This window comes from Lolium rigidum, chromosome 3 (assembly GCF_022539505.1).
Source record: "Lolium rigidum isolate FL_2022 chromosome 3, APGP_CSIRO_Lrig_0.1, whole genome shotgun sequence".
NCBI classification, from domain to species: domain Eukaryota; kingdom Viridiplantae; phylum Streptophyta; class Magnoliopsida; order Poales; family Poaceae; genus Lolium; species Lolium rigidum.
Genome location: NC_061510.1, coordinates 105,898,494 through 105,921,038, shown reverse-complemented (window position 1 = coordinate 105,921,038; position 22,545 = coordinate 105,898,494). Strand labels below are relative to the sequence as shown.

General features: G+C 43.4%; 1 long non-coding RNA gene and 1 other non-coding gene across 5 annotated transcripts; one reads left to right on the top strand and one right to left on the bottom strand.

The window, feature by feature from the left end:
* Positions 1 to 9,712: 9,712 nt before the first annotated feature.
* LOC124702100 lies at positions 9,713 to 18,544 on the top strand. Of its 4 annotated transcripts, none has more exons than XR_007002329.1 (7): positions 9,713 to 9,832; positions 9,917 to 10,107; positions 10,335 to 10,506; positions 10,609 to 10,695; positions 11,073 to 11,121; positions 16,607 to 16,714; positions 18,114 to 18,544. It is a non-coding gene; the product is annotated as an uncharacterized LOC124702100 (long non-coding RNA). The 4 variants fall into 4 exon arrangements; XR_007002327.1 differs by having other exon boundaries at positions 16,607 to 16,851; XR_007002328.1 differs by adding an exon at positions 11,708 to 11,787 and having other exon boundaries at positions 16,607 to 18,544.
* A 437-nt stretch (positions 18,545 to 18,981) lies between these two features.
* TRNAK-CUU lies at positions 18,982 to 19,054 on the bottom strand. The gene has a single exon. It is a non-coding gene; the product is annotated as a tRNA-Lys (tRNA).
* Between the last annotated feature and the right edge of the window lie 3,491 nt (positions 19,055 to 22,545).

Genomic DNA, 22,545 nt, shown 5'->3' with positions numbered 1-22,545 from the left:
ATAAGTAAACAAACCGGCTTGTACTTTGTGCTAAAAAGGATTGGGCCACTCGCTGCAATTATTACTCTCGCACTTTACTTACTCGTACTTTATTCATCTCGTTACATCAAAACCCCCTGAATACTTGTCTGTGAGCATTTACAGTGAATCCTTCATCGAAACTGCTTGTCAACACCTTCTGCTCCTCGTTGGTATCGACATTCTTACTTATCGAAGATACTGCGATACACCCCCTATACTTGTGGGTCATCAGGATGCCCCCGTGGTTCATCCCTGCATATTTCAAGAAGACTCAAGCATCTAAGCTTGGGGATGCCCAAGTCATCCCCTTCTTCATCGACAACTTATCAGGTCACCTCTAGTGAAACTATATTTTTATTTCGTCACATCTTATGTGCTTTACTTGGAGCGTCTGTATGTTTTGATTTTTGTTTTTGTTTGAATAAAATCGGATCCTAGCATTCTTTGTTTGGGAGAGAGACACGCTCCGCTGTTTCATATGAACACTGGTGTTCTTAGCTTTACTTTTAATGTTCATGGCGAAGGTTGAAACTTCTTCGTTCATTGTTATTTGGTTGGAAACAGAAAATGCTTCATGTGGTAATTGGTATATTGTCTTGAATAATTTGATACTTGGCAATTGTTGTGCTCAAATAGATCATGTTTAAGCTCTTGCATCATGTACTTTGCACCCATTAATGAAGAAATACCATAGAGCTTGTTGAAATTTGGTTTGCATGATTGGTCTCTCTAAAGTCTAGATATTTTCTGGTGAGGTGTTTGAACAACAAGGAGACAGTGTAGAGTCTTATAATGCTTGCAATATGTTCTTATGTAAGTTTTGCTGTACCGGTTCATAATTGTGTTTGCTTCAAACAACCTTGCTAGCCAAAGCCTTGTACTGAGAGGGAATTCTTCTCGTGCATCCAAATCCTTGAGCCAAAAACTATGCCATTTGTGTCCACTATACCTACCTACTATGTGGTATTTCTCTGCCATTCCAAAGTAAATTACTTGAGTGCTACCTTTAAAGTTTCATTCCTTGTCTTTGCAATATATAGCTCATGGGAAAATAGCCTTAAAAACTATTGTGGTATTGAATATGTAGCTTATGTGTCTTATTTCTTATAAGTTGCTTGTTGAGCGGTAACCATGCTTCTGGGGACGCCATCAACTATTACACCTTTGTTGAATATCATGTGAGTTGCTATGCATGTTCGTCTTGTCTGAAGTAAGGGTGATTTACATGATCAAATGGTTTGAGTATGCATATTGTTAGAGAAGAACATTGGGCCGCTAACTAAAGCCATGAATCATGGTGGAAGTTTCAGTTTGTACATTAATCCTCAATCTCTTATGAGTATATTATCTGTTGTTGAATGCTTATGCATTAAAGAGGAGTCCATTATCTGTTGTCTATGTTGTCCCGGTATGGATGTCCTAAGTTGAGATTTATCAAAAACGAGAAATCAAATGCGATCTATCTCCTTGGACCTTTGTACAGGCGGCATAGAGGTACCCCTTTGTGACACTTGGTTGAAACATATGTTATGCAATGATAATCCATGTAAATCCAAGCTAATTAGGACAAGGTGCGGGCACTATTGGTATTCTATGCATGAGGCTTGCAACTTATAGGACATCTTATGCATAACACATATGAATTGTTACTACCATTGACAAAATTGTTTCTATGTTTTCAAAATGAAAAGCTCTAGCACAAAAATAGTAATCCATGCTTCCCTCTGCGAAGGGCCATTATTTTACTTTATGTTGAGTCAGTTTACCTACTTCTTTCTATCTTAGAAGCAAACACTTGTGTCAACTATGTGCATTGATTCCTACATACTTGCTTATTTGCATTCATCATATTACTTTGTGTTGACAATTATCCATGAGATACACATCCATGAGATAAACATGTTGAAGTTGAAAGCAACCGCTGAAACTTATATCTTCCTTTGTGTTGCTTCAAAACTTTCTACTAAGAATTTATTGCTTTATGAGTTAACTCTTATGCAAGACTTATTGATGCTTGTCTTGAAAGTACTATTCATGAAAAGTCTTTGCTATATGATTCAGTTGTTTAGTCATTATCTTTACCATTGCTTTGAATCACTTCATTCATCTCATATGCTTTACAATAGTATTGATCAAGATCATGTTGGTAGCATGTCACTTAAGAAATTATCCTTGTTATCGTTTACCTACTCGAGGGCGAGTAGGAACTAAGCTTGGGGATGCTTGATACGTCTCCAACGTATCTATAATTTCTTATGTTCCATGCTAGTTTATGACAATACCTACATGTTTTATTCATACTTTATATCGTTTTGATGCATTTTCCGGCACTAACCTATTAACAAGATGCCGAAGCGCCGCTCTGTTTTCTCGCTGTTTTTGGTTTCAGAAATCCTACACAGGAAATATTCTCGGAATTGGACGAAACGAAAGCCCACGATCTTATATTTCACGGAAGGTTCCAGAGCACCGAAGAGGGGCCAGAGGGGAGCCAAGGGGGCCCCACCCCATATGGCGGCGCGGCCAAGGGGGGGGCGCCCCCCTAGTGTGTGGGTCCCCCAGGACCCCTCCGAGGCTGCCCTTCCGCCTATAAAGCCTCTCCGTCGCGAAAACCCTAAAAGCATAAGCCACGATACGAGAAAAGTTACGCAGCCACCACCATCGCGAAGCCAAGATTCGGGGGACAGAAGTCTCTGTTCCGGCACGCCGCCGGGACGGGGAATTGCCCCCGGAAGGCATCTCCATCGACACCACCGCCATCTTCATCGCCGTTGTTGCCTCCTATGATGAGGAGGGAGTAGTTCTCCCCGAGGCTAAGGGCTGTACCGGTAGCTATGTGGTTCATCTCTCTCTCCCATGTGATCTTTATGTGATCATGAGCTTTGTATCACTATTAATCTATGTGCTACTCTAGTGATGTTATTAAAGTAGTCTATTCCTCCTTCATGATGTAATGTGAACAAGTGTGTGCATCATGTAGTACTTGGCGTAGGTTATGATTGTGATCTCTTGTAGATTATGAAGTTAATATTACTATGCACTCTAGAGTTACTTTAATATGAACTCCGGAATTACTCTCCATGGTGTGACAGTGATAGTGTTTGCATCGTGTGTGATTCCTTTATGACATTGTGGAGCTTGTTTACTCCGGCTTGAGGGTGCTCTCGTAGCCCTACACAATGAATGGTGTTTGTTATCCAACAATAGAGTCTTTGAAAGTAGCATAAGAGAAGAGAACTTATTTATTTATGTGATCATTGTTGAGAGTGTCCACTAGTGAAAGTATGATCCCTAGGCCTTGTTTCTAAGCATTGAAACTCCGTTTCCAACAAGTTCGTTACATGTTTGCTTGCTGCCATCTTTATTTCAGATTGCTATTACCACTCATATTCATCCATATTACTTGTATTTCACTATCTCTTCGCCGAACTAGTGCACCTATACATCTGACAAGTGTATTGGGTGTGTTGGGGACACAAGAGACTTCTTGTATCGTAATTGCAGGGTTGCTTGAGAGGGATATCTTTGACCTCTTCCTCCCTGAGTTCGATAAACCTTGGGTGATTCACTTAAGGGAAACTTGCTGCTGTTCTACAAACCTCTGCTCTTGGAGGCCCAACACTGTCTACAGGAATAGAAACGTGCGTAGACATCAGGGACCTGCAGATGTGCAAAGAGGTAGGGCTAAATCCCCGAGATTATAACCCGAGAACCTTATTGATAACGAAGATGCCGATGGTGCGATCCATCCCCGCCTTCGTCTCCATCCAGAGGAGCAACGCGAGTAGGAAGACCACCGCCCTAGGTCGCCAGACTTGGCTCGGAGGAGCCGACAGAGCACTCCTGACTACGATCATAGAGCCCAAACTCACAGAAAACAACCTAACTACTGCTACATTTGTACAAAGAGGGGACCCTCGCCCTACTCGCCATCGGTGACTGCCGGGGAGGAGAGGCGAGGGGCCGACCGAACCTTGCTTTGGGGAAACCTAGCGGAAGGAGGTGGGGGAGGAACGAGAGCGAGGTTAAACAGGTCATAGGGGCACCTATTGACAATTGACACACTACCTCTCCCCTAAGAACTAACGCCACGACAGTTCAGTAATTCCCATAACCATCTATTATTGTTTTTCTGTATTTTACAAAATAATTGAGAAACATCTAAGTAGCAAAGGTGCGCTACTTAGGGCCTGTTTGGTTCACAGCCACACTTTGCCAAGCCAAAGTTTGGCAATTTCACATGTGTTTGGTTCTTGCCACACTTTAGAGCTGCCACACTTCACTATTCATATGGCCCACTTGTCATAGAGTGAATTTTTTGCCAACTTTTGCCACACTTTGTGGCTTCCAAAATCCTAGCCACACTTTTGTGGCAGCCACACTTGCCAAAGTTAGGCTTGGCAAAGTGTGGCTGGGAACCAAACAGGCCCTTAATAGTGTTGCGGCAAGGGAGAACACATGCATACACGTGGACTGATGGTTGTGAAATACGTCATATTTTCTCGCGTTTAAACCCCTAGCTAAGTCAATAAATTGACTAAGTTTACCTCTCAACTTGCCACTAATGCCTAATCAATGCAAAGATATGCAACCTCTTTAATTTTTGGATGTTGTACAGGATATCTCGTCATAATGGCAAATAGACCTGCAATTACTCTAGAAAATCACGCCGAGAGCATGAAAAACTTGACTACGCTCGGAAAGGCGGTTCCAGGGGCTTTAACGGGCATCGATATGGGCAATCCCTGATCGTACCATCCGACCGTACCACCTGCGGCTGTGTTCCCGAGGTCAAACACTATAAAAGTCGTGAAGGGACCGACGCTAAAAGGAGAGTCATTCCTCGCCAAACAGAGCCGTCATCGACCAGATCCATCTACAACACACCGAAGGAGATCCATCACCATAGTTCATCCATTTCATCTCCCATCTCCCATCTCCTCCATGGGTTGTTGTTGTTTCATACTTTATATCGTTTTGATGCATTTTCCGGCACTAACCTATTAACAAGATGCCGAAGCGCCAGTTCTGTTTTCTGCTGTTTTTGGTTTCAGAAATCCTACACAGGAAATATTCTCGGAATTGGACGAAACGAAAGCCCACGATCTTATATTTCACGGAAGGTTCCAGAGCACCGAAGAGGGGCCAGAGGGGAGCCAAGGGGGCCCCACCCCACATGGCGGCGCGGCCAAGGGGGGGGGCGCCCCCCTAGTGTGTGGGTCCCCCAGGACCCCTCCGAGGCTGCCCTTCCGCCTATAAAGCCTCTCCGTCGCGAAAACCCTATAAGCATAAGCCACGATACGAGAAAAGTTACGCAGCCACCACCATCGCGAAGCCAAGATTCGGGGGACAGAAGTCTCTGTTCCGGCACGCCGCCGGGACGGGGAATTGCCCCCGGAAGGCATCTCCATCGACACCACCGCCATCTTCATCGCCGCTGCTGTCTCCTATGATGAGGAGGGAGTAGTTCTCCCCCGAGGCTAAGGGATGTACCGGTAGCTATGTGGTTCATCTATCTCTCCCATGTGATCTTTATGTGATCATGAGCTTTGTATCACTATTAATCTATGTGCTACTCTAGTGATGTTATTAAAGTAGTCTATTCCTCCTTCATGATGTAATGTGAACAGTGTGTGCATCATGTAGTACTTGGCGTAGGTTATGATTGTGATCTCTTGTAGATTATGAAGTTAATATTACTATGCACTCTAGAGTTACTTTAATATGAACTCCGGAATTACTCTCCATGGTGTGACAGTGACAGTGTTTGCATCGTGTGTGATTCCTTTATGACATTGTGGAGCTTGTTTACTCCGGCTTGAGGGTGCTCTCGTAGCCCTACACAATGAATGGTGTTTGTTATCCAACAATAGAGTCTTTGAAAGTAGCATAAGAGAAGAGAACTTATTTATTTATGTGATCATTGTTGAGAGTGTCCACTAGTGAAAGTATGATCCCTAGGCCTTGTTTCTAAGCATTGAAACTCCGTTTCCAACAAGTTACGTTACATGTTTGCTTGCTGCCATCTTTATTTCAGATTGCTATTACCACTCATATTCATCCATATTACTTGTATTTCACTATCTCTTCGCCGAACTAGTGCACCTATACATCTGACAAGTGTATTGGGTGTGTTGGGGACACAAGAGACTTCTTGTATCGTAATTGCAGGGTTGCTTGAGAGGGATATCTTTGACCTCTTCCTCCCCGAGTTCGATAAACCTTGGGTGATTCACTTAAGGGAAACTTGTCTGCTGTTCTACAAACCTCTGCTCTTGGAGGCCCAACACTGTCTACAGGAATAGAAACGTGCGTAGACATCAGGGACCTGCAGATGTGCAAAGAGGTAGGGCTAAATCCCCGAGATTATAACCCGAGAACCTTATTGATAACGAAGATGCCGATGGTGCAGTCCATCCCCGCCTTCGTCTCCATCCAGAGGAGCAACGCGAGTAGGAAGACCACCGCCCTAGGTCGCCAGACTTGGCTCGGAGGAGCCGACAGAGCACTCCTGACTACGATCATAGAGCCCAAACTCACGTGAAAACAACCTAACTACTGCTACATTTGTACAAAGAGGGGACCCTCGCCCTACTCGCCATCGGTGACTGCCGGGGAGGAGAGGCGAGGGGCCGACCGAACCTTGCTTTGGGGAAACCTAGCGGAAGGAGGTGGGGGAGGAACGAGAGCGAGGTTAAACAGGTCATAGGGGCACCTATTGACAATTGACACACTACCTCTCCCCTAAGAACTAACGCCACGACAGTTCAGTAATTCCCATAACCATCTATTATTGTTTTTCTGTATTTTACAAAATAATTGAGAAACATCTAAGTAGCAAAGGTGCGCTACTTAATAGTGTTGCGGCAAGGGAGAACACATGCATACACGTGGACTGATGGTTGTGAAATACGTCATATTTTCTCGCGTTTAAACCCCTAGCTAAGTCAATAAATTGACTAAGTTTACCTCTCAACTTGCCACTAATGCCTAATCAATGCAAAGATATGCAACCTCTTTAATTTTTGGATGTTGTACAGGATATCTCGTCATAATGGCAAATAGACCTGCAATTACTCTAGAAAATCACGCCGAGAGCATGAAAAACTTGACTACGCTCGGAAAGGCGGTTCCAGGGGCTTTAACGGGCATCGATATGGGCAATCCCTGATCGTACCATCCGACCGTACCACCTGCAGCTGTGTTCCCGAGGTCAAACACTATAAAAGTCGTGAAGGGACCGACGCTAAAAGGAGAGTCATTCCTCGCCAAACAGAGCCGTCATCGACCAGATCCATCTACAACACACCGAAGGAGATCCATCACCATAGTTCATCCATTTCATCTCCCATCTCCTCCATAGCCATAGCTATCACCATTGTGATAGAGATCTCCTTGAGAATTGACGACCATTGTAAGAGTATTGTGATTTCAATCTAAGTATTTTGCACAATAATTTCTATATGTGTATTTGATCTTGATATTATGTGTGAGTAGTCCTCACGGGCGGCGGGTTGGGGTGAATCCTCGCAGCGTTCATGTGCATCTAATCTTATGTTATGTGTAAGGATTGAATATGAGTTTTGTGATCTTGTATCCTTGTCTCTTTGCCTTGTCGTGATGATCTGCAGGTACCCATATCATTCGTATCAATCAAGGAAAGTGGTGGGATGATTGGAGAACGGTGTGCTACCGCGAAACCTCAGTGACAGAAAGGAGAAAGTAACGATACATTCGGGATCATATCACAATCATCTAGCTTAAGGCTTTGATCTGTATTTACTTAAAAATTGTTGTTGCTTGTGGCTGTGTGGATAATGGTTGGACCATTAGGCTCTTGTCGCCTCTGGCTTTAGGGACAAGGGTATTTACGGATGTACTACTCACAAATCTCTTATCTCTATTTTATTTGTTACACATATAAGATTTATTTATATATGTATGCATAGCTGCAGGTGAAACCTTAACCCTGACCTATTTCCATCATTGAACACAACCCCTTAAAAGTAAACTAGATAGGTCCGGTAAACTAAAGATAAAATACACTGCAAATCTTTTAGATGTTTCCTTCATAACCATTTAGCAGTGCTTCCCAAGGTTCGATTAAACCTAGGTCTTCTAGGGAAAAAACTTACCAAACTACAATCCGTAATCCGGATCGAAGGTATCATACACCTCGTGTTGACATATAGCATCGATTGTTAAGTTTGATTCTTTTCCTGATGAGGGCTTCATGCTGCTACATTTTGAATGGGAAAAAATTTACTGCACCAGTTGCAATTAGCAGAGGATGATTAGCACATCATTACTAAATAATCATTTACATGGTTTTAGACATTGCAACGTTATAAAGATCTAGAGACCATGTAAGTAGTGCAACTACAACCGCCGCTGAGCTGGACGCAATTGCACGAGTCTGATATGAGCTGCTGGAGCTTTCCAAGGAAGATTCCGTCTTAGATCTGAAAATTTTAAAACCCACTCAATCCGCTCCTGAGTAGGAAAAAGCGGTGGAAGACCAACGCAGATCCACCCAGGTCTCCCATAGCTGGCTCAAGATCAAGAATTAAAGCTTGAAAAATATGGAACTACGGCACCTCAGAGAGGGGCAAATAAAAGAGAACAGAAGCCTATGGCACAAGTAGTGCTTGATATAAATTCCTGCATCCTTCCAAAAGGAATAAAGATGTGGCCAAGTGTCCTTGAGTGGTAAAGCTGGCCATTTATCTTCCATAATAAAATGTAATTTCCTTGGATGACATCATTGAAAGATGGTAGCATCTTTAAGTAGTCTCTCCACCAAAATGAGACCTCTCTTGATCTATCAGGAGGTGGAATGGTATAATTCCCATGACATCTTGACCCAAGACAGATCAGCTTTATTGAAGAATTTATGTAGGTACTCCATTAGTAGACAAGAGATTCAAAATACTCAACCCTCCTTGATCCTTTGGTCTGCAAACTAGATCCCATGCTGCCAGAGGAGGGTTTTTCTTATGTAAATATTTGTCTCTCCAGAAACTGTGTCTACTCTATATTTATCCACCTCAGTTATTATCCATTGATAAACCTTCAAGGAGCAAAGATAGAATTGGCAGTGAAGAAAAGACTGAGTTGACCATTCTAAGCATGGTACCATAATTGAAGTACATAGCACACGCTGTCAGTCTTCTCTACACAATTTGAATTAAAGGCAGAATAAATTCTTTCCTTAGTTTGGTTGTGCTTAAAGGCAACCCCAAGTAAGTGAAAGGCAGACTCTCTCTCTAACAGTGTGAAGCATCAGTAAAGAGTGCAATTCCGTCCTCAATAATATTGATAAGAATGAGGTTAGACTTTGAGTAATTAACTCAAAAGCTATAGATATCACAAAAACTTAAAGCAGTTGGTGAAGATGACTAAGCTGCTGCACATCAGTCTGTAGGATGACAGAGTGTCATCTGCATATGCATTGAGAACAAGCAAGTGCGTCTATACTTGCCCTATGCCACAGCCCTCCACGATAGAATGCTGGCATGCACCGTTGCCTTCCTTCGGCTCCACTGGTTGGTCCACACGTCAGGCAGGCCACAGTTGGCTCGATGAGGGAGGAAAAAAGAAATCGACGAGCTCACAGCCCTATCCACAATCGCTCGCGTGCTGCCGCCGCTCTCCCACGCACGCACGCACGCCTCTTCCTCCTCACCAATCTCCCAACCGCGGCGCCGGCGAACGGCACACAACGCCTCCGCCCTCCCGCGCCGGTGTGGAGCAGATCAGGTCGTTCAGGGGTGCAGGCGCTTGCTCTTCCCCACCCCACGCCCCCCCATAGGTCAAGATCCGTTTCCACCGGCCTCCACACCCAGGTTCTAGGCTTCTCCTCTCGCATCTCACAAATTCTGCCGGTTTGGTGCAGGTTTTGCCTCCCCCTCTCTCCCTCTCTCCCTCTTGATGAGGGGTCGTGTGCAGGGACACAAATAGAGGGGGCGGAGCAGAAGGGGCTCACCATGGATGCTCAAGGAGGTGGCCTCAACGATGGCCTGCTGCGCGCAGTGCCGCTGATGAAGGAAAATCGATCACCTGATGTTTTCTGTGTGGGAAGACGAGGTAGAGATCTCTAATATTTCCCCTTGTCTCGTAATGATTTCTCTGCCACTATCTCCTCCTATGTGAATGTAGTGGATGAGGTGAGCTCTCAATCCTTGCAATTTGAGTGCAACAATAGTTCTACAGGCAGAACACGCGCCACATCCCATCCGACAAGGAGGTGGTCGATTTGTTGTGTAGTTGCGATTTGCTCTTCGATGAGTTAACTGATGATGGTGCTGGTGCAGACCATCTTGGCGTTCAGGGGAAGAAAGCGAGGACTCAGGGGAGCCAAGAGGTAAAATGGAGTTTCCTGGAAACACGGCCATGATCAAGATGCAAGAGCATCTATCAGACATGTGAACTGTTTAGGCGTGGGCTCTATCTGCTTTGACAACAAGAAAAATCAGGCCTTCACAGGTTCTAGATATTTTCCCTCTTCTCAATTTATCATCAAGATTTTTTGGTTATCCATCGTGTCTTTGTTTTTTAGGATTTAGTCATTTGTTTCGTGCTATGCAGTAATGAAAGAGGCTCAACTAGGGCATTGTGGAGTTTGTGGTGATGACTGTGCCTCGAGAACCTCCTCCTTTTGCCCTGCTCACTGAGGTAAAAATTCGTAATATCTTCATTACTTACTGGTTAAGGTCTGCAATCTCTACATAATGTAGAGTAGAGAAAAAAAATACTCATCTGGTTATGTAGCGAGGATTTAGGTTATTCTTCCCATGTTCATGGCCTGTCACTTCTTTCTCCCTTGTGATATATAAATTGAGTTCTTATGGAAGGGCTATACTTATCTCAGGAATATGGCCAATATGTATGTGTGCAAATTCAAGGTTCTAATGAACGAAAATTTAGTTTCTCACTTTACACATTATTCACTTCATCTACGTAACAAATTATCAACGGCCAAGGTATAAGATCTCATCGATTGATCTTTTTATCCAGTATAGAATTGAGGAAGTTGTGTACTTTTATTGCAGATTAACAAGTTCATTACCTGCAGACAGTTGGATCAAAACTGAGCTTCTGGTAGGTCAATTATATTCTAAAATAATGTTCATTATATAGCTCTTGAATGTCTGTTTTATCGTGATACCATAGCATGATTATTTGTATGACACTGTGGAATGGAAATGTCTCAAATTTAACTTATTCTCTACAGAAGTGCAATCTTAGACAACCGCAATGCAAAAGGCCCTGGATTTTCCACAGCCTTGTTTGTTAATCTTGTTTGTAATCTCTTTTTCGGTCTGATATAAGAGAGTAGATAGTATGTGAGCATTTGATAATTACCGTGATTTTATAAATCTGTATTCTGTGTTAGTCAGAAGCTTCTGGTCTCACATACACTCTGCACATGCTTTAGATAAGAAGCGGGTTAGAGATAGAAATCATATAAGTATGACTAATACACCCATTGGCTTCAGCGAATGGACACAAGATCAAAATGCTTCATTTTCTCTGATTCACCTTACATATAAGTATGACTAATACACCCATTGGCTTCAGCGGATGGACAAAAGATCAAAATGCTTCATTTTCTCTGATTCACCTTATTCTCATAGGTCTAAAAGACTTTGATCTTTGCTTCTCTATTTCTTAACATGGAGAACAGGCTTTTCATGGTTTTAGAAATTTTAAGAAGTTACGAACAACCCCTTTCCTCTGTACTTTGACAGTCTTCAGAACTGGAGGGTGAGATGCTACAGCAGTACACCTTCAAGTTTTCTTAGTTACTTCAGTTTCTTACACTAGTAAGCTTGCACGTGCTATGCACGTTTCGGCTAATATGAATTCAATAAAATGGAAAAAGTAGAACAATCAATGTTTTTTTGAGATAAATACATAATGGTCTACTTTAACAATTGAAAAATGATGTTATCAAAATTATAAGCTCCAAAAGGTGATTTGGACCTAGGATCGAAACGAAGCTCCCCCCGTGTCGCACCCCAGGCGACACCGGGGGCGAAATCCCGCGCCGCCCCCGTCCTCCTCCCCGGCGACCCTCCGCCGCCGCTGCTGCCGGCCTCCGCGCCGCGGTGGCGGCGGCCCCCCGCTGCCAAATGGTGCCGGGGGTGGCTCCTTCTTCGTCGCGTCGCGGGCGGCCGCCGGATCTGGCTGGGGCGGCAATGGCGGCTCGCCGGCGTTAGGGCGCCGGAGCGGCGGCTCCGGGACCGTGGGGTGGCGGATCCGGGGCAAGCACGCCCCGATCTGGTGGTGAGGCGGGCTGTGGCGGCGGTCCGGCGGATTCGGCGGCGTTCGGGCCGTGTGGGCGGCAGAACGGCGACGAGCGCGGCCCCCCGGCCGGCGTGCGGTGCGGGCTTGGCTGGGGCGCCGGCGTGCGGCGCGGGGGTGGTCGGGGTGCGCGGTGTGCTACCCTGTGGGCAGCGGCGCGGGACGTTGCTGCGGAGGTGGTCTGCGGAGTGGTGGCCCGATGTGTGCTCCGGCTGGTTTGGCGGCCGCTGTGGCCGCGAGGGCGGCATGGCGGCTGGACCGGGGAGCTCGCGCTGCTGCGGCCGACGGCTCGGCCTTGGACCCCTATGTTGGCGTCCGTCGAAGCTCCCTCTCTGTGGCGGTTGGCGGCGCCCGTGGGACTCTTCTCGGCGAGCTTGGTAGGCAGCGATGGTGCGGCTCGGCTCTTCAGCCCCGCGTGGCGCGGGTGGTGGCAGCGGAGCTTGCGGGCTCCTTGGTCTGGTTGTGGTGGCGGTGGTGGCTTGTGTGCGACGGTGGCGCCGCTTCTGCGCATGAGGTGTGTCTGCGGAGTGCGGGCTGGCAGCGGTTTCGGTCTTCGTCTCGCTGTCCGGCCGCGTGAGGCCGCGGTGGATCGTTTGCTCCGGGCGAAAGCCTGACCGCGCGGCGTCTGCGGATGTCGCCGTCCTTCTTGGAGGGTGGTCGTGGAGCTTTACGACCTTCGCTGCCTCGGGTTCACATTTTCGGGCGAAAGCCTAGATCCCGCGGGATCGGACGACGGCGTCGATCCTTCGTCGTGCCCCCTCTTGAGGGCGTCGTCTTGAAGTTGATGATCCCCTTCGCGCTCTCCTGCGCCTCGACACACAGGGCATCTGGGTTGGCAGGAGGTCAACCGGAGATGCGGGTCTTCCGGGTGGAGACTTGTGAGGCAACGACGATGGTGGTGACCAAGGTCTGGTTGCGGCAAGGTCATGTTAGTCGGCTCCGTTCCGGCGTGTTCGAATGTCTTCGCGGTGGTCTCTTCTTGATGTGAAGTCGAAGCCACCCTCGGGCGGTGTACGATGACCTTCGAGGGGCGGTCCGGTGAAGGTCCTATTCGACGCTTGTCCTGCGCATCTCCTCTCCGAGGCTCACTGTCAGAAGCGAAGCTGCCGGTCTCTCTTCGAGGAGTCATCTGTTTGGCATAGGCCGGTTTGAGCTTCTTAGCTTTTGTGGGTAGCCAGGATGGCTGGGTGTGCCCTTGTGGCAGGGTGTGTGGTCTTGGGTGTGCTTCGGCACTGTTGTTGTTGGTTTTTGCCCGGTTTTCTCCTAAAAATCGGGCACCTTCTTCTTAATGAATGAATAAGGCAAAGCTTTTGCCTCCGTTTCAAAAAAAAAAAAAAATTATAAGCTCCAGCGTGGCAGCGTAGTCAATGAGAGAGATCAAGAGAATTCGAAGAATAACATGGATCTTTGGGGTAATTAGGAGCTACCATGGAGGAGGACAACCAACATGTTTTTCTCTTTTTACAGTTATCCAGATGACCAGTTGCACCCCGAGATAATGGAGAGTAATAGACTCTTCTACAAGAGTATATGAACAAAAAAATCTCTTCGAGCTATAAATGATCAGCTTCAGTAGCATAACTACATCCTAGTTTCCTTTCAAACAAAAAGTACATCCTAGTTCAGAGACTGTTGTTCATGTGTGAACCACTAATTATTGCTACTATCGTGAGTAATAGAAAATTTATTGATTCCTGCTACTTAAGTCCTCTCCTAGAATAACGAAAAGAGCAAAGGAGACAATATCAGTATTTATTCTCCAAACTCAATCAATATATAACATGCAGGTTCATCAACTGAATAAAGAGAGCAATATACAGCACACATGCAGTAACCTTGGGTTAAAAAAAATGGTAGACTTCATAAACACTGCCCTTTCTGCAGATTCATTCTCCTAGCTTAGCGAGACACCAGATTCATTCTCAAAGAATATAGGAAAGACAGAAAAAAGATGAATGTAAAATCTATCAGGGTGTTACAAACTTCAGTATTTACAACAATATGAAACCTGTTGAGAAATGTAAAAGCTCTCCAGGTGTTGTTAACTTCAAAATAGATGCAATAAAAAGACACAAAGAAGAACACAACTATCTCATCCATCCAAGTACTGGGTGTTGCTTATATCCTGCAATGGAGAATATGCGCAGTTGGAAGTGGAAGATGACATAACAATAGTTTTTCTTCCCATGACCTGTGTAATGCAATATGTAGTATATTAAATCAGGCATGACAATCCTGTCTAAAATAAATGGCCCAACTTTGTCTAGATATGTATCTAGATGTGTTTTAGTGTGTAGATAGGTCCATATTTAGAAAATGTTGTGACACTTATTTTGAAACGGAGGGAGTATAAATTAAACCTGAGCATACCACAACTTATTAGGAACAATTTGGTGCTGAACTAATAAAAAAGGTAAAAGGAATTTAACACTGGATATTGTACCTGCATCAGCAAATGGTTGCAGATAAAATATAAGCTATGGTGGAATTCCACTGGAAAATTATTGTACCGGACTGCAGTACTATTGATGAGATAACACAATGAAGAGAAATAATTAGCCCCTCCTACAAATTTCGTAAGCTCATCCAAGAAGAAAAGATCTGAACCTTCTATTTGTTAGACTGATTTGAAAGCTCGGATATCTACCACACAATATATAGAGAGCAATTCGTGCGACATGGGAACTCTAAATATCATGTGCCTATAGTCCTGTTCGGTCCTCAACTTTGGCGGGGAACTCCTGCAAGTATTGTAGCTTTGGAGGGGAATTCATGGTCTTCAGGTTAGCATATCAAAAATGGCCTTCAGGTGGTGTAGTAGAAAATGGCTAATGGAGAAGTCAATTGGCATATCAAGATGAATATCCGTGTTCCATCAAAAAAGAAGTAAGTGCTACGCGTGGAGTTGTGCCGTGGTTAATTTACAATACTGAATAAGAACTCATTTTCTTTTTGGTACCCCATACACAATATACACTGCAGAAGTGCACAAATATATTCCTACTAAACAGCAGTCGTGTGTGGGTGGATCGGATCATCTGATACTGATTGCAGCATGACAAACGTTGCAAATGAAATAAGATGCTAGTGCATGATTCCGTAATCAAAGTTTCTACTTGCAGATCAAAGTACACTCACGATTGCTATAGGATGCATTGGTTCGATCTATTGCATCAAGATGTGCCTCTGCAGAGTGGCCCATGGATTTTGCATCTCTTTTGGGGAAACCATGGCGTTGTTGCTTGTCGCAGCGACCGGCCGTGTTTCTTGTGGGCGGCAACCTGCAGTCATAGAGATGTGGGACACGGAGGCCGGCACACAAATCGTGGCCAGCTGAAGTGCGGGCGTGGAGGCAGAGGGCACGACACGGTGGGCGCGGGCATGGGGTGCAGCGGCGGCCCGATCGTGGGCAGTGGCGTGCATCGTGGAGGGTGAAGTTGCGAGGAGAGCGAGATTAGCGGAGTCAGTTTTGACTGGATTATGGTTGAACTCAAGGATGTGATCGCTCTGAAGCGGTGATGCCGCCTCTGACGGAAGGAAGGAGGTGGGGAGAATGGAGAGATCGTGTCCGTATGATGTGATTAGATGTACGGTGCAGATGTAATTTTCCTACGGCACTTCGTGCCTTTATAAGTAGTAGAGATAGAGACTAATGGAAAAAAATCTTGTCCAACTTGTAAAATATCAAATAAAAAAATTAACAGTTGTGTAACTGACTCTGTTTTCCACTTTGTTTTCTGATTATAAGCTAATTAGGCTTATGATGCATGGAAGTCCGAAGCATAATCCGTGTCCGTCTATTTAGTTCCATTCTGATGTACACTGCAACATTCTTGATTGTTAGTTTATTCTTTCGTATGCGGATGCTGCCCGAGGGTAATTTCTCCACCATACCGCAAAGAATTGAACATGGCCCTATTGCTTATTATCTCCGTGTGCTCATTTGGTTACTTTCACGGGGTTTGATTGAGAAGCTCAAAGAAGGACATGCATAATACTCTAGGTCTGCAAGTGCTGACCGTCTTCCCAGTGCTGCTTGTGAACTGTCACACCACGGAAAAAATCAAGATTTCGGTGCACTGGTACAACATTCCCCCCCCCCGGCCGCATTGCCGTCAATGCCAGTGACCTCTCGACCTTTCCTGGCATTCAAGGTTCACATCATTTGTCACCCCCACCACGCTTGCGGTTCTATACCCCAACCCAACTTCTCTCGACAAGACACGGATGAGTGATCTTAGCCATTTTATTACACTATTTTCGTTCTTGTTTGTTGCAGCACAGGACACTGGACACCAAGTTCACAAACAAGATGACATGGAAAGCTATTTTAGAGCATCGGCCAGAGTTACAACAAGATGCACCGTCACCCATAATTTCCTTCTTGGTACTGCACGGATAGATTTAGTTTGATATACGAGTTATTACACAACAATTTCCATCGAAGTGCAATGAAGGTTATAAAAATGGACTGAAGTATACACAGTCACCTACATAGCCACACATGAATATGTTGTTTCAAAGGTACTTGAGCTTGTTTCAATGATAGGCAACAGAGATTTAAACTTCGTTACATTTTCTTGCTCTGAGCGGTGCTTAATGATAGCTCATTGGTTGTAAATTTTTGTGCATTTGGTACAAAGTTCACATTTAGGTTCTGATTGTTTTTCTCTAGGACAACCTTCGATAAAGATTATCTTTACTGCTTATTGCTGATTTTTTTTCTTGATGTCTGAGGATTTTTTAGTTATATCCCCTTCTGGTTTGTTTAGCCCATTTGCATCAGCCAGAGAAATTGAATGAGGTTTCACATTACATCAAATGCATGGATTTAAATATAGGCTTTTAAAGATTTATTTCAAAAACGTCCAGATGGTAGCTTATTTCTGATGTGGATCTGGGAAGTAGTCATTGAATGATTTGTGTCCATGTTGTGTGACCGTGGCACCATTTAAATAACTGATCATGCTTAAAGATGTAGTGCTTCGATGAATAGGTGTACTCCTCCAATCCTCCATGGAATTGTGCTCATATGAATATTTTTATCCATTCGTTCCATCTTCTCATATCCAATTTAGCCTTTGTTAAAGAAAGGTTGTTGCTTTTGGGGTTTGTCTAGACTAGGCATTTCTAATCAAATTTCTTTTTTGTGTGGTTTATATGTAACAATAAAGAGAATAAATTTGTTTCTAAATAAGGTCTGTCTTATGTGTGTTGCATATGAGTCGATGGCGGGCCTCTAAAATTATTTGTATGTGAGCTAGCTTAGCTCTATAACTCAGAGACCATTCTTTTAAGATTAATTGTTTTGGTAGGTCAATCAAAACAACTTGCAAAATGATTAATGCCTCAAAACCTAATGGTATGTTGCAGCTTCAAAAAAACTGAAAGAAACCTCAAAAAATGTATTATGCTGATAAATGTTGCTCAGTTTGACTTTGATCTGTCCTGCTGATATCCACATTCACTTTTTATGTGCAGATCTAAATAAACTATCGGAGCACCTTTATTTAGCATGTTTATGAGCTTAGGAAATTAGATTTGTTTCATGCTAATAGATGTCGTCTTAATAATTATTGAAGTAATGCGAAGAACCAAATATTTGTGCTTACAAGAATTAAATCTTTTGTTCTAAAAAATGTGTCTTCAATAAAGGAAACACATATGCGAGGACTTTCTACCAGTAATTGATCATTTGTTGGAGTAGAAAGAGCATTGTCTTTGTCTCATAACTTTTAGCTATTAGCTATGTTGATCATATTTGATTTAATGTTACTAATACGTAGGGAGGCTTGACTCTTCGGTCAGGACGGCGTGGACTGTGTTCAACATATGGCAGGCTATCAAATCGAAGAGCGTCTTGAAGCCGACATCACTCGCCAAGACAACCATCAAGGTCCACGGCGACCTCCAATCGAAGAGCAGACAGAGCAACTAGAGATTCAAGCCGCCTTCATCACAACCACTTGCAAATAGAGGCATGCATTCTGAGCCTCGCTGGTGTGTGGCAGTCTAGATATGTGTGCTGGGAATAATGAGCAACATGAGTGTCATGTACTTTTCCTCTGCAGGTGTGAACTTTTTTGTTGTCTGAATCGATCTGTTTGGTCTATGGCTATGAGCTAATGTGTTATTTGATGAATAAAGGCTACTGCTGGTTTTTACTGCTGTTACGGTGTTGATTGGTTGAAGCTGAAACTGCTTCATATTCTTGCAATTGAGCTGCTCTCTTGTCTTCACCTTACATTGGCTCTTTGATAAATGCACAATCCTAATTGTTATTTCTGTTGGAGGACAATTGAAGCATGTCCTGAGCCAAAGGCCAATAAAAATAGTGTCTTGTCTTTGATTGGGACCCCAACGACCGGCGAGGAGGCGCCCCATGGGGCGCCCCAACTACTAGTATATAGAAAAGGTGTTTGCGTTTTAAATAGGGTCACCAATACCAGTACCAACCTGATGTACCTGAAGCTGTACATAAACAGTAAGATGTATGCTTAGATCTTTAAAGTAGAGATCGCACATTGAGTAATTGCATATGGCAGAGGATAAAGCATGTACTAAATTATCATAGTAGATCCTCAATCCGTGCTGAATTTTGTGAAATAAAAAAGCATCCTTTCGCATTATTGAGAAAATCAGCAAAAAGGCAATCGCCCACCGTGGGGCTCGAACCCACGACCACAAGGTTAAGAGCCTTGCGCTCTACCAACTGAGCTAGACGGGCTTACGTTTGAATTCTTTAAAACTATCTATTATCAAAAAGCTTTTGCAAATTACTGAGAAGTGAATGCGCACATAGGTCTGGACGGTGCGTCAGAAAATCTAAAGGTAAAACATTTCAAGAGATCTATTTGAAATCACCCTGAACCGAGAGAGGCCATGACCACCAACTGGTGATCTACATCTAAAACATCAAACACTTTTTTATTTACAAATTACCATATATTCTAGTTGCTTGTTCTCCAGCTTATTCCTATTGCGCCTCAAGTGCGTGTCTTCTCTTCATGTTTAGGATCCCTCAAGTTTGCTGCTCATCGTGTTCAATACATAGTTGCCGACGATCCGGAACGCTCGGATCGCGGAACGGGATCGCGGAACGAGGTTCGACAAGCCAGCGAACAAGGATCGCTCGGGGGTACACATCTTTGGTACGCGAAGTTGGATCGTGGATCGCGATCCACTTTGATTTGGGTCGATGACCCTGGATCGATAGAGTAGATCAAACACGATGACATGGTTTGATAGTTTGTACTTTGTACCTGATGATCTTGGAGACTTGGACCGATGAAATCCTTGCGTGGATCCAGAGTTCCAGACTTCCAGAGACAAGACGAAGAGGCGTGCTGAGAAATCAAGAGACGAGGGAAAAGAGGAGCAGAATCAAGATTACTAATAAGCCCAAATATGACGCTTAGAATTACCGTTTTTACGCATTCTTTTTAATGGGCCTACCATATTCCAGGTCGCTAATATGGGAAGACGAACGGGGCGAACAGGATCGCGATCCAAAAACGAATTCCATCGATCCACGCGCGTTCCCGATCCCCGATCCGGGTCGATCGACCCAGGATCGCGGAACGCGGCAGCGATCCCGAACCCTGCAACTATGGTTCAATACGGCGATATCCTCATTGATTTTCATATTCTCCTGTAATACAAAGGTAGCACTAAGCTGTTGAGAAAGAGACTGAGAACATGGACATTGCTTGTGTGATATAGTATTGACTGACTGAGCTACATAGGAAAGACAAGACTAATGCTATGAACTAATTAATTGTTTGATAATTAATAACATGTAGTGCTGGGAGCTAAGGTGTAAAATTAACATAGTTGGAATGGGATTGGTGAATGTACAGTGGGGAAATGCAGAAAACACACTGTTTGAAGGCAGCTCGAGTGTTCCGACGTTTCAACACCTCTGCCATGTTGTCTTGTTATAATTTTTGAGTTAGCTCAACATCTAAAGTTCTGGAGTAACATGTTCTAACTATTGAGTTCAACATTTCACTGCTACATTTTGCCTTTTTTTTTCGAAATGGAGCTAAGATCAAGGTCTGTCGTATAGCCTTTCAAGATGACGGCTTAAACAGTGAAGCATCTCGTATGCATTTTGGACAGAACTAGGACCTCACAAGTTTTACGTGACTTGCATGTTTCATGTTATTTGAGAAAGTGCTAGACGCAAGAGAACTGCATCTGATCCAAATCATGATGCTTAAGAGTATACTTTCATCTGATCCAAATCATGATGCTTAAGAGTATACTTTCATCTGCTGATTGCCTTTCCAATCTTCAGTATATGGAGGTGCACCTGGGCATATATGTGACATAACTTATTTAATCTAATGGACTGATTGTTAAGAATTCTAGAACTAGTAAACAATCGAAAAAAAGATTATCAAGCTGCTATACTTTCCTCCCGCAAAAAAAAAAAAAGCTGCTATACTTTCCTGTCTTATGGAGAAAAGTTACAACTAGTAAAGTCTGTATTCACATCACTGCCAAGTGCTAACTTTCTTTATGTGCACTCCGGCCCTTCCCATTGGAATTATTGAGCAAATAAATAAATATATGAAACATTGCTTTTGGAGAAAATATGTCATGGAAGATAAGGGCACTGCACTAATTGCGTGGGACAAAGTTTGCATTCCGATGGAACAAGGTGGTCTGAGAGTTTTAAACATCAATGTTCACAATAAAGCTCTGCTAATGAAGAATTTGCACAAATTCTTCAATAAAGAAAAATTCCCATGGGTCAATCTAATTTGGGAAACTTATTATCAAAATGGATCTCTTACTGGAAAATTAGAAGGTCTCCTTGGTGGAGAGCACATTTAAAATTGTTGAACACATACAAGCAACAGGCTACTTGTAGCATTGTGAATGGTAAATCAACTCTTTTTGGTCAGATAAGTGGCAACAAACAACTCTGGAACAGAAATATCCAGAATTATTTTCTGCTATGCAGTCAACAGCAAAATTTCAGCCAGCAGCCTCATTCACTTGACATATTTGGAAGAACATTTTCACAGGCCACTCTCTGTGTACAAGCATATAACCAATTTATTGAACTGCAGCTGAGCCTAAATACCATTCAAATTTCTGACAACCCTGATCAATGGATGTATACATGGGGCAAATAGTATCTGTACTTTTCTCAGAAGAGGTTTCAGACACTCAGATGCATCTTTTGTGGGACTGTACTTTCGCTGAAGAATGCTGGGACATAATTCTGCCAGAAAGAAATAGAGGAACAAACATGTATGATGAAATCACACTGCTCAAAGAGAAATTGCACAAACATGGAACTGATTACTTTGGGATGCTGTAGCATATGTTTGCAACGAAATGGGAAAATATTCAAAAATGAATCTCCTTCAGTTCAAGATTGGAAGAGACAACTCAAGGAAGACATGTCCATGGTTATCCATAGACTAAGCAAAAGAAAATACCTACTATCAAAGATTGGATACAGAATAATTCTTAATTAGACTCCCTTTTCTCATTTTCTTTGTACTTATGAAAATATTTTACTACCTTATAATATATAATTCATACATTAGGGCAGAATGCCTTGCTGTTTTCCTCTAAAAAAAGAATTCTAGAACTAATGATACAGACTGAGATTCTGAAAGCCAATCCTGTCTTGCATAATCAAAATTAAACATAAATCCTCTAATATCTACTTGAGATGGAAGTTATATTTGTTCATTCTACCTTCATTGCATGCTAAACGACTTTGTCACGTTAATATTGCCTCTGACTGGGGAGCGAAAGCACCAACCTGAACAAAAACTGAGTGCTATGTTGGTTGGTATACTTTAATATACCGATAATATGTTCTTGGTTAGATCATATCCTCATTTTCTTGCGCACATCCTAATTTTTTCACTTAGAATTAACACAGCTTTGATTTTTTATTTGAATTTTATGATATCGGTTCAGTTCGGATTACCCATTGTGAGGGCATAACCCCACCTCACAGTGCATATTTTAATTGAATAGGGGGAACTAAGGATCTCTGACAATTAACTTTTCATAATAAATGTCATGTACTTGATAACTGTACTGCCCCACACACAGAAATCCTTTCCCTTCGTACGATTAGAAGAAGCTTTGATTAACGAAAGATTCCTAACTTTCTATCCACTCTCAGCTAGTCAAGTAGAAGCCGAGAAGATAGAAGATCACTCCTTCTTTTGTTAATTTCTTTTA